Here is a 13,715-nt window from a genome sequence, read left to right as displayed (position 1 = left end):
TGTCCATCTCTCTCAATAACACAATTATGATTCCTGAGTTTTCTCAAACTGGAGGAAACTCAGAGAAGAGAAAAGAGAGGGGAAGGGAAATCAGGGAAAGAGACAAAGTCCCTTCCAAATTCTAATTTCCTTGCCTTCTCTAAGGGGCTAAGACAGCAAATGAACAGGGACCCAGAACAGTCCATAACTGGTACCTCAGGGTAAGTGGGATTTGGAGGGACAGAGGCAAAGTACTTGATCTTGAGGTTGGTGAGTAGCAAGAAAAAACATGCCTGAGGTGGGTGGAGAAAACAAACAAATGTTCCCTGATTAATGGACTGGCTCCCTCTTCCATTAGTTCCACCCTATAAAAATACCAACCCTGGGCTCCTGAGGATGACTCTCCAGTGACACAATTCCCATCCTCCCCAACTGCTGCTTTCCTTATATGTGAAGAACCCATAAATGGAACAGACTTAAGTCTACAGCTTCCTGCCTTGAGTAAGGTTGTTGAGTCCTCAGACTAAGCAGATTTTCAACCACAGGTGTCCCTCAGATTGAGCTCTTTAGAACCCATCTGCTTCCTAAACAGGGTTTACAAGTTCCTTTTAGAGAAGCTAATATCAGTCTAGGTACCAAGATGGTAAAGGGAAAAAGTAAACGAACTTCCTACTATGGCAGAACCAGCTGTTCAGGCCAACACTGAAAGCCGCTTGGGTCTTTTTTTAAGCACTCAAAGAGGTGTAACTGAGTATTAAAAAATGAGACCATCTGCCCAATATTTCATCACAAGGATGTTGCAATATCTGCCCTAACACACATATCCATTGCCTTAATTCTCCCTTCAAAGTAGAAAATAAAAAAATAAAGGAGACAGTAAAGAGGTCTCCATCCTCCTGTGACACTCAATCCTCCCCACCCCCACCCCAAACACACACAAACACATTTGCAGAAATACATGAGAACAACCCTAGAGGAAGTAGTGGTAAAAATGAGTCCCCAGGGGGGATGGAGGCGAGATGGGGGAAACAGAGGTTTCCATCAGACATACCACACTCTCTTTTGCCAGAGAAAAGAGTACAGAGAGTAGAGGTTCAAGTTGGAAAAGGAAATAGAGATCAGTTGAAAAAGCTACAGTTTAGGAAGCAAATATGAATGTGAAAAAAGTGAGAAAGGAGATAAATAGAAAAGAGAAATACACATCAATGGGAACATTTAAAGTAGGATGGCTATCAAAAGAGAAGAAAAATCAGGTTGTTTCATCATGCCCCTCCCCCGCTCAAAGAACCTGTGATGACTTCCCACTGCCTCTGTGATAAAGCCCTGGCATTTAAGACAACCACCACCTTGTTCTAACTCATCTTTCTGGGTGGATCTGCCATAATTCTCAATCTACCCCACATTCCAATAACACAGCTTCTCACTGCCCCAAGAAGGGACCTTATCTCTTCAACCTCACCAGCTACATGTCTATCTTTCCAGGTCTACCTCATTCAGGAAGGATTTTCTGAAAACCTCAGTCCAAATAATCTCCCCATCCTCTGAATACTAGTGAAAAGGCAGTGCCATTATTCTGCCTTTCATTATTTATTATCTTTCCCCAAGTCTCTCCCACTAAAATGTAAGCTCCCTGAACAGACATAATAATGATAATAATAACAGAAGTCTGCATGTACATAGTGCTGTAAGGTTTGCAAAACACTTTATTAATATTATCCTGGCATTTTCTCTGGCTGGCCCTCACGCCTGGCATGCTCTCCTTCCTCTGCTCTGCCTACAGACCTCCTTGGTTTCCTTTAAATCTCAACTAAAAATACCTTCTTTTACTGGAAAGGTTTTCCCAATTCCTCTTTATTCTATCGTGTCCCTCTGTTAATATATGTTGTGTGCTTTGCATATATTCGTTTGCCTACTGTTTCCCCCATTAGACAGTAAACTGATTAATTGCAGGGACTGCCTTTTGCCTCCCCAACACTGAGTACAGTGGCTGGCACATAGTAGGTGCTTAAAAAATGTTCACTGACTGACTGATCTTATTTTATCCTCACAACAACCCTATGAGATAGATGTTATTTATTAACCCCATTTTACAGCTAAGGAAACTGAGCCAGGCAGCAATTAAGTGATTTGCCCAGGATCACAAAGCTAGCAAGGCCAAAGATCCCGTGTTCCATCTGCTACACCACCTACCTGCCTCTCCCTGTATTCCCAGGAACAAGCATAAGGGATAAACCTTCATTCATTCAATGAGCATTTATTGAATGCACTTGGAGATAACAAAGGTAAAAAAAAACAACCCTAACCTCAAAGAGATTATATTTTATCAGGGGAAAATAACACATTCAGAAAATAAATAAATACAAAACATTAACAAAATGGTCCAAGTAATTTCTGGGAGGAGGGCTGTGGCATCCTCAGAGGAGGAGAAGCATGAGGTGATCCTTTGAAGGGGGCCAGAGATTCCAAGAGTCAGAGCTGAGGGGAGGGAAGGGAGTATAAAGGCACAGATATAGAAGATGGAACACCTCGTACAGGTGAGTCAGCATGTCAGGTACATAGTGTACTTGAATAAGAAGAATGTGCAATAAAGACTGGAATGGTAGGGGCGGACAGATGGTGCAGTGAGTAAAGCGCAGGCCCGGAAGTCAGGAGGACCGGAGTTCGGTTCTGGTGTCAGACACTTAACACCCACACAAAAAGACTAGCAGTGTAACCTTAGGCTAGTTACTTAACCCCAATTGCCCTCCAAAAAGCAAAAAAAAAAAAAAAAGACTGGAATGGTAGGCTGCAGCCAGATGAAGAGGGGCTTTAAAAGCCAAACAGAGGAGTTTACTTTTTAATCATAAAGTTAAAAAGGAGCTATTAGAGGTTGTTGAGCAGGGGATTGGCATGGTCAGACCTGTACTTTAGGAGTATCAATTTGGCAGATATTTGGAGAATGAACTAGAAGGGAAAGACTGACAGTAGGGAGATCAATTACGAGGCTAATCCAGGAGAGAGGTGATAAGGACCAGAAGAAGGGGTGCAGGGATTTTGCTGGGGGTGTGGAGAGAAGGGGACATATCCTGAGATGTTTGAGAAGCAGAATCAACAAGTCTTGGCAACTAATATATTGGATACGAGGGATGAAGGAGAAAGAAGAGTCAAGGATGATCTTGAGGTTTTGAATAAGTGTGAATAAAGAATAGTGCTGAATTTAACAAAAATAGGGAAATTAAGAAGAGGGAGATTTGAGAGGAAAGATAATGATTTCTCTTTTGGACCTGTGTTTAGATACCTCCAGAACCGCCAAAGACAACTGTAATTCAGAATGGAGCTGGATATTTCTACATACAGATGACAGGAGAATCCATAAGAGTTGATGAGATCACTGAGAGTACAGAAAGAGAAGAGAAGAGGGCCTAGGACAGAGTCCATCAGGGGAATCTAATCCTGCCCCAGACACTCACTAGCTCTGTGACTCTCAGGTCAAGTCACTTACTAACCTCTGTCAGTTTCCTCATCTGTAAAATGGGAATAACAGCACTCACCTCCTCTGAGGATCAAACGAGATACTTTTGGAAAACACAGGAAAAAATTAAAGCCTTATAGAAAGGCAAGCTATTATTATTGTCAAATCTAGACCAATGTCAGAGTCCTAAGAACTTGACAACAGATTTTGTGTGGGCAATTTAGGCATAAGGACCAGCTCTCAACTTGGGCTCCTCAATCTCCAGGTGACAGTAAGCCAAGGAAGAGGACAAGGCAGCTGCTAAAAGATAAGACCCAGGGGAACAACTAAGGCTCCCCCCAAGGTGCTTCTCCCAAGGGAGCTGCCAGCTTCCCCAACCTTCCTAACCTCACCCTCCCAAACTTTCCAGCAGAAGGAGAAGTTAAGAATGATTAAGAACTGCATATCCATCTACTGCCTTCCACAAGCTCATCCTCTCTTCTCACACACACACACACACACACACACACACACACACTTATAGGTATCTACATATGCATATGCATTTCTATGCTATACATATAGTTATTATAAATGAGAAGATATATTGCAGTGCTCTGCAAACTTTAAGGTGCTATATAAATGTTAGTGATTATATATATACACACACATGCACACATATATACACATACATTACATATATATGTAAGGGAACTGATTTCCCCCCTCCATGTGTACCACATGTAGTTTCTTCAATAGATAGATATAGGGATAGACAGGCACTTACAAATAGATGTACACACATATGCCCATGAAATATCCTATACTGGGGTGAGGAACCTGCAGCCTCGAGGCCACAGGTGGTCCTCTAGGTCCTCAAGTACGGCCCTTTGACTGAATCCAAACTTCACAGAATAAATCCCTTTAATAAAAGGTTTTGTTTCACAAAACCTGGACTCAGTCAAAAGGCCGCACCCAAGGACCTAGAAGGCCACATGTGTCCTGGAGGCTGCAAGTTCCCCACCCCTGCCCTATACTATATACCCATAAAAATACATCATCACACAATCATGTCCACAAAATTATGTATACAGTTAACTGTAAACAAGCACTCAAAATATCCTGTCCTGTACAACTGCCATATACAGAACTGTACTGTACACTCACAAATCAGTGTCTCCTTGCATAAATACACGCCTATGCATATGTAGCTTCTTACACCAGACTCAAAATCCCCTCCACAGAATTCCTGTACTATATTCTGTTCTCTCTCCCACACAGTGTGTCTATATACTCTAATCACCTATTCCTATTAAGTAAACAAGTATTCCCATAAACAGTTACCTCATCCCTTACCAGTATATTCACTTTGACCCATATAGTAAAGCTCACTTGCATACACACACTGCAGGCATGTGCTCATACTGAATGGACACAATTACTGATGCATATACATGTATTTATAAAGCACATTATGTTCACATATATGTATGTACACATAAAACTATCTCCTTATGCATAAATCCACTTAGTGTCCAGATTTCTCTACATGTGTACACATGTACGCATATTACATATGTCTGCACATATTCCTTTAGTTATACTGCATGCATGTAATCCTGTACTGGGTGGACAATTACTCATACGTACATGTAAGCAGTTCTTCCCCCTTATGTACAATCCTGCTTAATATACATAGTCCTGTGAACCCCTACGTACACACACCAATAACCTGTATACATGCACTCCCGTACACATGCTATATAAGAGTAACTGGGTAGACATACAATTAAATGTATGTATAGCCTACATATAATCCTCTATATTTACCGACACACAACGTGGCTATTAAAAGCTTTTAACTGCTTAATAGTTTAAGCTTTAATAGCTTATAACTGCACCTTTGGGGACACCTTGTCTATTAATACAGAGGATGACATACAGGAGAGATAGGAGACACGTGGGTAAGCTTTTAATAGCTTATAAGCGCACTAAGACTGTTGGGACACGGCGCGTCTACACAGAGAGGATTATATACAGGAGGTCCAGACACACACGGTCTACGCGAAAGCTTGAACTGTTGTAACTGAACTAAGCTTTGAGGACGTCTCATGATCTATCTATGTTTTTCTATACTTATACACGTATGTTCACGACCACATAGATACCTATGTAAACAGTCCCCTCCCCTTTCATGCACTCACCTGCTTGCACACACACGCGTCCACGCGCACGCACGCACACACACACCCCGAAACATACGACCTCCCCCCACCCCCGAGAGCCCAGGCCGGCCCCATTCACCCCCTCAGTCCATCCTCCGGCCCGGCAGGACAGACCCTGAGGCCGCCGCCAGGCTCGCCCTTACCCGAGCCAAGCCCACCCTGTGGGGTCTGCGACCTCGGGATCGCGGCTCCGTTCGGGTTCGGGGATTCCGGCTTCACTTCCTCTAGGGGTGGGGGGCGGGGCGGCGCGGGAGAGGGAGGAAGTGAGGAGGCCTCGCTCCACGGCCCCACCCCTGGGAAAGTCCCCGATGATTGACGGGAAGCCTGGCCTATGGGGCTCCCATCTTGGGGGCGGGCCGGGGAGGTGCTGGCAAAGATGATAAACAGCGGAGCCAGAGGAAGGGGGATGGGGCGGGGCTGGGGCTGGGGCTGGGGCTGGGGCGGGGCGGGGCGGGGCGGGGTGGCCCAGCGTCGGCTCGCTCTTCGGACCCGTTCGGGGCAGTTTGGACGCAGTGCGAGACCAGTCCCTGGGCTGTCCTCGCGCTCTCGGCCCGTGCCTGGCGTAGACTGATTTGTGTGTGGGTATCCTCTGCGTGCTGTCACGCGTGCGCACACATACACACTTCCACAGACGTACATGCACACGCATTTCCACTAGCACGCACATTCAGACGCTTGGACACAGTTGCATGGACACACGCCGAAGATCAGAGAGTTAGATTTTAATGTGTGGACCGGCATATAGGCGACAGAGGGAATAGCGTGAATGCAGAACTTGGAATCAGGAAGACCTGAATTCGAGTCGTACCTCACACCCTGGGCAGTCATGAAGCTTCTCTGTGCTTGGGTTAAACGGGGATGATAAAACCATCTACTTGGTGGTCATCAACATCAGGTAAAGTGTTTTACAAGCCTTGCCGTGCTATACAAATTCTAACTATTATCATGCAAACCCGTTTAGGAAGCTCCTGAAGGGTCCAGTCATTGGATGAGTCCACAAACATTTATTTGTTATGGATACAAAGTAAGGCAGAAACATTCAAACCAAACCAAGGCACATAATCTGAGTGAAGATATCCTTCACTCTCCCTTATCCCAAACCCCTCTTGTATTCAACCACTGGCAAGATTGTTCAGTGTTTCCACCCATAGAACCTCCACACTTGTTCCTGAGCTCTAAAATCTCCAGCCTGGGCAGTAACAGCTTCTTAATTGGTTTCTCAGCTTCTAATCTCTCCCCTCTCCAATATATCTTCCTTTCACATAGTTAACAGAATTGATACTTCTAAAGCAGAGATTTTACCCTAAACACAGTGGCTCCCTATTGCTTCTGTGATAAACTACAAAATCTCAGACTGGCTCCCCTCATATTTAATATGACTTCCCTTTCCTAGGCAATCTGTCCCAGTGAAACAGGCTTGCTAGCTAAGCCCCACACATTTCACCTCCTGCCTCAGTGGCTTTGGAAAGGTGGTTATCCATGTCGGACACACCCTCCCTCTTCCTCACTTCCATCTCATAGAATTCCTAGGTTCTTTCAGAGCACAGATCCAGTACCACCTCCTACATTAGGCTCCACCCGATTCCCCCAAGTTGTTTTAAAAATTACACTGTATTAATTTGAACATAATATGCATTTACTTCCATATGTACTTTCTGGATCCCCCAATAGAATATAAGTTCCTTGAGGACAGGAATTGTCCTTCCTTCCTCCCTCCCTTCCTCCCTCCCTTCCTTCCTTCCTTCCTTCCTTCCTTCCTTCCTTCCTTCCTTCCTTCCTTCCTTCCTTCCTTCCTTTCTTCTTTCTTCCTTCTCTCCTTCTTTTTGGCTTGCAGTTAGTAAAAATTTAATAAATATTTGTTCAACTGAACACACAAACAAGCAAATATGCTCAGAGGTAGGCATACATACATGGATATAAGCACATAAATGCTTACATGCAAACATAGAGACAAAAACACTCACACAGATATGGTCACATAGACTTATATGCATAGGCATATAGCCCCTCGGGCACTAAAACATTCACATTCATTTTCTACCCTAGTAAACCCTAAACCGCTGATTCTCAACCTTGGTCTTATAGCAACCCAACTTGTGTTGCAGCATCTCAAAAATGTGGTCAAAATCTCAAAACAGTTTTAATGCTCAGTTCACATAAACATTTAAAATTGAATTAATAAAATATAATTACAATATACTTTAAAAGGAGATCAAGGAAGAAGTAGCAAAGCCCAGATAGAAAGAAATGTCACAGAAAGGCTGAGGATAGTTGGGCTAGGCTTTCAAATACGTACACATGTACATGTGTTCTAACCTATGCATATCTTCAAACATAGATAAGAAAGTATTTACAAAGAAACACCTCCAAACGTGCAGTTTTCTGTACACATCCCCAGCTCCAGCCCCAAATGCATTCTTCACATACAAGAGCCCACTCAGTTACCCTACCAGCTTTCCCTCATCAGATTCCCAGCTAACCTTTTTCAGCTATTATCTCTTCTTTAAACTAACTTTACCCATCCAACCTAAGGAGACTAAATTCTATCCAGAGAAAAGTGCTTTGTTTTTGGTTTTTTGGTGTTTTTTTTTTAGTAGATGTTATGTAACTATCTGCATTTTTTTTTTCTCCATGTGACCCGAGTACAAGGAGGATTTGAAAGCTTTGATCTCAGAGTAGAGACCAAGGTCAGCCTGAAAACCCTGGCCTCAGAGCTAGGAAACCCCCAGGTTTTTGGAGCCTATAATATTCCTCCTCAATCATGCATTTGATTGCATGGTTCAGCTTTTGACAACAATCCTAAAGAAACGTGTCATTAGAATGTGAGCTCCTTGAGGGAGGGGGCAGTTTTTACCTTACTTTGGTATCACCGGGGCTTGGTAACTAGAAAACGTTTTAGTAAAGATTTGTTGACTAACTGACTTATCGATGCCTTTAAGAAACCACGTGTTGGTGTAAATGCAATATTTAGCTAACAGGAATAGTGTTTTCAGAAATTCAAAAGAGAGTGTCCATAAAGTGAGGGGACTGGACTAGAGGGCCTTGGAGATTGCTCTGAGCTCTAGATCTATGAAATTATTATGCTTCCTAGAAAATTCTATACCATGTCCAGCATGGAGATGAGAAGGAAAGGATCAGACCAACCTCTAACCTACTCAAGGCCATTATCCCCCTCCCTTAGATCAGAATCTGAGAGCCCAAAGCTACCCGGATCTACAAAGACAAACCGATTTAATGAAAAGGGGCTTATGATTTGGCAACTGTTGTTTAAGAGGAGCCCATTCCTTTAAATGGAGAAGGAAATGGCAAGCCACTCCAGTATCTGCCAAGAAAACCCCAAATCACAAAAGTCAGACCCAACTGAAAAACAACTAAACAATGACAAGAAATATTCCCTTAAATGTCAACTGATTGTGACTCTATGATTCTCACATTCTGGCTTCATTCTTTTGGAACTCCTACCAGCCAATAACTCTTGTCCATTTGAGCCCCTAAGAATGAGATGGTGATAGCCAAATAATCCAAGACCTTCAAAGAACAGTAGATAGAGGTTGAGCCTGGACGATCACCAAGAACCAAAAACAAACATAAACTTCTCCCCTTTAAAAAATTTTCATACAGTCTGTCAGAAAAAAGTAAGTCATAGAACACCAGAGTAAGAAGGGGCTTGACACACAGAGGCAAAGTCTCTTGACCTCATGTGAAGGGTGTGAGAGTGTGACCAGGAGGGTGTGCTTGTCTGGACCGATTAGGGCAGGTGTTAGTGACTAAGATTAGGAATCAACATTTTGTTCCTGGAAAGGCTGTACTACTCTACCCCACATACTTCACTCACAATCCTTGTAACTTTCTGAACTAAAATACCCTTCCCTAATTTCTATTCCTCTAATGTGTACTGTCTCCCCTGGCCAGGATTTAAGCTAATGGTAAATGAGTCCAAAAGATAAAAGATGAAAAAATATCATTTGCCTCCTGACAGAGGAAATGAATTTAAAATGGAGAAAGAGGCATACATTTTTGGACATGGTCAATGTGGAAAATTGTTTTATCAGACTTATGTAGCTATGTAATGAGGGCTTTATTTTCCAGGTTTAGTTTTGTTTTAATTCACTCAATTGGAATGAAAGAACAGAATAATATTTTTAAAAGAAAGGAAGAACAAAGGATAATTTTGCTATGGTACACTACATTTATTTCAATATAATTTCTTGAAATTATATTACTGTGCTGTAGAGTTATTCTGGATTAAAACTCAGGTAAGTGAACCACACTTCTAAAAAGGAGTACGGAAAATATACTGCATCAGTTTGCCACTGAAAACAAAAGTATTTCAATGCATTACCTTGATTGAATAGGACCAATATCAATAGTATTATAATTAGTAGTAAATTGGAAGTATTCACTTTTAACATGTGCACAAGATTTAAAGTGTACACAATTTGTATTTTTAAATCATTGTATTGCTAAAACATATGTTGTACAATAAAATAAATGTTTTCTTCTTTTTAATAGAAGGTAATCTTTTTAAGTGCAGGGACTATATTTGATTTTGTATTTGTGTCCCTAGCACTCGACACAGAGTCTGTAAGGTACATAGAAAACTCTTAATAAATGTTTTTTCATTCATTTTTCATATACTGATAGGTGTGTATTTATTCCAAAGCCTTAACTCTTTCCATTCTCAATGAGGCATGGGTAAGTGAGTACCCAGGCCCAGGATAGGATACTCCACACATTTGAACCATGGTTAATCACATCAGTGTAGGCTCAATTGTTGGAGGGGAAGGAGGCCCTATTCTTTAACCTTACAGCCTAATCAAATCCCTCCAGGTCATGTTCTCTTCACTGGAGAGGCAGTCCAATGGTAGTAGCTAAGGGTCTCTTTACTCCTAATCTAGAACTTTTTCTGTGATACCACAGTACCTCTACACATCCACTGTTAAACCCACAAATTCAAAATTATCAAATTCCCACCAGCCAGTCGACAACTGTCTGTCCACCCACCCACAACCACATTTAAGCAATTATCACCTCCAGTTTCTCTTTTCAGATTTCCTGCTTTCAGGAAGTTCCCAAAGCACCCACTTTGGGAAAGGAGGAATGGACAATAGTAGGAGCTCCCCCCTGCCCCAGACACCTGCTAGAAAGGGGATTTCCAGGTTAGGAAATTAACCCCCAAAGTCTAGGACTGGCAGTAAAACCTCTAACTACTTATCTCTGGATCAAATGAGAAAATGTATGTAAAGTACTTTGCAAACCTCTAAAAATGAGAGCTGTTATTAACTTCAGCAAAGTGGGAAAACTACTCTTTCAAAATTCCTACAAGGACTATCACAGCTTCCCGCAGGGTGTTTGCCAGGGCAGACAGCATACCGATCCCCAGGCTCACCAGACCCACATGCTGAAGACGGAGCCACAGACTGGAGAACATTAAGAACTGGGGAGTTCCTTCGAGATCAACTAATCCAGGATTTCTAATCTTTTTCTTCCCTATACCCCTTGGCTTTCGGTAAGCTATCTCCCACCCATTTCTATGCCCCCATTTGAAATAAATTCTGGAGTTTGCTGCACATATATAATCAAGAAACAAAAGAGATTAATTTCAGTAGGATAGTATGTTATTCGCTAAATATTCTTGATAAGCTTCAAATAAAGGGGGACAGGGGAGAGGGAGAAGAGGTATACATATCCCAAGTTGGAAACTTCTGATCTAACCCAACTCATTCATTTAATAGATAAGGGCACTGAGGCCCAGAAATAAGGAAGTGACTTGCCCAAGGTCACACAGGTAGTAAATAGCAGAGCCTGGAATATGACTCTAGGGGTCTTCTACTTCTGAATCCAATATCTTACTGCACTGTTGAGCCCGGGTTGAAATCAAAGTCGCCAAATTCCCCTGTTCCATTCTCCATCCCTGTCTCTTTTTGAACCTGAGACACTTTCAGTGATTCTTATCCCAGGAAACTATTTGGGGGAGGGGAATGTAGATTGTACACATTCTTTCTCTGGAGCTATGAAGGGCCAAGGTCAACTTGTCTCTGCACCCTTCCCAGTGAGTGGAAGAGGCCAATAGAAAGCAAAATTAATTGACCAGCTCAGTTCTGGCCCTTTACATACATAAGAAGTTGCTCCACGTTTTCAGGATGCCTTTCTCCCTCTGGTTTATTTTTACATCCTAACCCCTAGCCTCTCCTCTTGCATACCTTCGTTTCATTGGAGGGTTGATGGGGAGCCCAAGAACAGGAAAAGGCAAAGAAACACTGGGGGAAATTCCCTGTCTTTTTCCCCCATGGGACCCAACCCAGTTGAGCTCAGTCCAGGCCTTCCAACAAGGAAGGCCCAACACTGCCATTCTTTTCCCACTCTGACAGCTGCTGGGAAGACCTCAGACAGACTCTTAGCCCTCCTCTGGCTAAGGCAGACAGAGGTGGGGGGAGCAAAGGAAGGGGCAGGGGCAAGGGCAGGCTCACACTTTAAGGTTGGGGGCCGAATCTGGCTGTCCAGTTTCTGATCTGGCAGCAGAATGAGGAGAACGGTATGGGAGAGAGTATGAGAATGAGGAGAGAGTATAGTCAAGTACTGGCGTTTGGGGAACCATGAAGAGAGAAACGTAGGGCAGATTAATTTCCTAATTCTGGAAAGTTCTGACCTAATTCTTCCGACTAAGTCCTCCTTCTGCCGGGCCCTACTTCTCATCCCACCACTCTTTTTTATTTGACCTCCACTCCTTTCTTCCACTCCCCAGGCGGCTCCCTCCACTCCTCCTCTTTACCCCTTCCTTTGGTTCTGTCCCATTCTATTCAGTCTGTTCTTGCCTCATAAGACTTAAAATTGTATGGGACCTTAGAAGTGGAGCCCAATGCCCTTATTTTATTGATGAAGAAACTTTGAATAGCCCCCAAGGTGCAATAGTTAGTAAGTAATAGGGTCAAATTAGAACCCGGGTCCTCTCACTCCATATTGAGACACTTGGACAGGCTTCTTCTGATGTTCCTGCCTATTCTTCTATCAATTCTCTCCAATTCTCCTCATCCACTAGGATATGCCTAGCCCAAAGACACCCCAGTTCTCTCTAATCTAGTATGTTGAAGAAAAACCATTATTCTTAGTGATTGAAGTACTAAAGAACACCTCATTCTCCTGTGGCCAGTACCACCAAGGACCAGCTTTATCACTTATAACAGACTATTGTCCCAATATTAAAGTGGGCCTTGTTACTGGGTGAGGAATCCACTTCTTTCGTTTTGATATTATGCTTAATAAAGTATAAGGCAGCATTTTAAAAACCCTGTACAACAGCCCTAAATATCCCACATGCCTTTTCCTATCCAGGATCCAAAGCTCCCATAGACCCCCTTCCCATCCTACCTTTTTTTTTTCCCATCCTACCTTCTCTCAGAGGAAACCAAAGGGTAAAATAGAACCTCCCCAAATCAATCTGCGTTTTTCCCAAATCCAGGAGCAATGGGAGAGGTGAGAGGAAGAAGAAAAAGAGTGAAAGGAAAGGAAGCAGGAAAGAGATAGAACGGGAAAAGGCGGGAAGAGAAGAAAGCTGAGGAAAGTAAAGGGAGGAACAAGACAGATGAACAGATGGCCGGACTTAGAAGGGTCCGATTGGAAATGGGGGGGGGGAGACAAGGGGAGCCTTTGTTTCTCATTTCAGACCTAGAAGGAACTGTGATAGAGACTTTTAGAAAGAAGAACTCTTAGTCTTGGGTCCTGTTGCCTTCCCTGCCCTCTCCCCCAGTACAATAAATTTCTGTTACTCACCAGTTTCAAAGGACGAGGGAGGGGAAGGGTCTCAGTGTGGGGGTTACAATCCGAATCTTCCTCAGCTGACTGAGAGACTGCAGGAAGGAACACAAGGCTGACGACTTCTAGTCAGGAGGGGAATTCCCCGAGATAGAGGGAGACAACAGCCAGCCAGCCCCACCAAGCCCAGCTGAGACTCCAGATTCAGCTCTCTCTCTCTCTTACATATACACACTCACACACACATGCACACACACATCACAAACACAAGCACACTCCCTTTTATTAAACAACCATTGTTGGTCAGTTCCCAGATTGGAGCTCACTCC

At 43.2% G+C, this 13,715-nt stretch overlaps 1 protein-coding gene across 7 annotated transcripts in view; it reads right to left on the bottom strand.

The window, feature by feature from the left end:
* TNIP1 (TNFAIP3 interacting protein 1) overlaps nucleotides 1–13,715 on the bottom strand; it is a 67,311-nt gene extending 53,596 nt beyond the window's left edge. For 4 of the 7 annotated variants that reach the window (XM_069102580.1, XM_069102583.1, XM_069102582.1 and 1 more), the window contains exon 1: nucleotides 5,778–5,896. The gene's annotated coding sequence lies outside the window, so the exon portion shown is untranslated. Of the gene's footprint in view, nucleotides 1–5,777; nucleotides 5,897–13,404 lie in introns of those variants that run through there. The other 3 variants (XM_069102587.1, XM_069102581.1, XM_069102588.1) reach the window with 3 other exon arrangements.

This window comes from Petaurus breviceps, unplaced genomic scaffold (assembly GCF_028583685.1).
Source record: "Petaurus breviceps papuanus isolate PSGF00001 unplaced genomic scaffold, PetGlider_PUasm1.0 551, whole genome shotgun sequence".
NCBI lineage: Eukaryota > Metazoa > Chordata > Mammalia > Diprotodontia > Petauridae > Petaurus > Petaurus breviceps.
The sequence above is the reverse complement of the archived record's forward strand: the minus strand, read 5'-3'. Positions and strand labels throughout refer to the sequence as shown.